The sequence below is a fragment of the Dermacentor variabilis genome, chromosome 6 (genome assembly GCF_050947875.1).
Source record: "Dermacentor variabilis isolate Ectoservices chromosome 6, ASM5094787v1, whole genome shotgun sequence".
Classification (NCBI taxonomy): Eukaryota; Metazoa; Arthropoda; class Arachnida; order Ixodida; family Ixodidae; genus Dermacentor; species Dermacentor variabilis.
Genome location: NC_134573.1, coordinates 137,873,247 through 137,874,352, shown reverse-complemented (window position 1 = coordinate 137,874,352; position 1,106 = coordinate 137,873,247). Strand labels below are relative to the sequence as shown.

General features: G+C 47.5%; 1 pseudogene; it reads left to right on the top strand.

The window, feature by feature from the left end:
- The first annotated feature begins 412 nt into the window (after positions 1-412).
- On the top strand, positions 413-591 carry LOC142586483 (U2 spliceosomal RNA; annotated as a pseudogene).
- Positions 592-1,106: the final 515 nt, after the last annotated feature.

The window sequence follows — 1,106 nt, the reverse complement described above, 5'->3', positions numbered from 1 at the left end:
GTATTTTTGCAAAACGCGGCACGACGCCTTTTACTAACGAATCCCGGCACGTAGAACAGACATGCACCTCACCGCACTCCGAGGGCACACACTGATTCACCGTAGCCAAGCCGATCATGCGTTGGGTCGACGTCCCACAGTGCTGTAATGGCTGCGAGGTCACTAGAAAACCACAAGCGGTCACACAAAATTGGTTCCCCACAGGCTTCCTCTGAAACCTGACCGTTGCCCCGGTGAAAAGTTCCAAGCTTGCGGGATCGGGGCCACATGGACGGTTCGCATTTCTTTCCGCCTTGCGGTCCTAGCGGAGAGCACGCTTACGGGACCGCCATTACGGGAGAGCGGAAGGAAAGGAAAGGAGATACGCAAGCGCTTGGAACGCCGGCAAAGAGAAGGCGATGCGGACGTGGACATGGCTGACGTGGGTCAAAGTGTAGTATCTGTTCTTATCAGCATGATATCTTATACGGGTTGTATTTCGACCTAAGATATTAAGCTTATTTTTGCAAATTTGCAAAGTGCTTAAAGCCTGCTCACTTCTGCCGCGGGTCGGCTCGGTATTGCGCTATCTTCGAGATCGGCCCACGTATGGGGAGAAATTCTCAATCTACACGGCTTGATAGACGCACGCATTTTTTTCGAGAATCTAGCCGTCTACTTATATTTAAGCGCCCGTTAAAAAATCACAGGTAGTCATTTCCTTGCAATTGGCGAGTAGGCCTGCTAAGGGTGCTAGTGGGTACTGTAAGGAGAGCCCAGTAAAAGTGCGGAGCCAGCAAATTATTCAATATAATTCAAAACTGCAAGAAACCTTGCATTGCATTTTAATATAATTGTGGGGTTTCTCTCTCAATTCTCTCAGTTCCTGGTGCTTGTCATCTATTTATATAGATTGGTTAAGGTGATGTTTTTTCTTTACTATATTTGGGGGGGGGGGGATCTCAGCGCTTTTTCTGATGAGACAAGATTGCAATTTGCAGTATGGAATGCATGAAGCAAAAGAAATAATTTTACCAGCGACACGCTAACTGTCACCTCTAAAATGAAGAAAACCAGAAGTGGGCTTCCTCTCACCAAGATGCGTAGAGCGGAGAAGCAAGATTTAA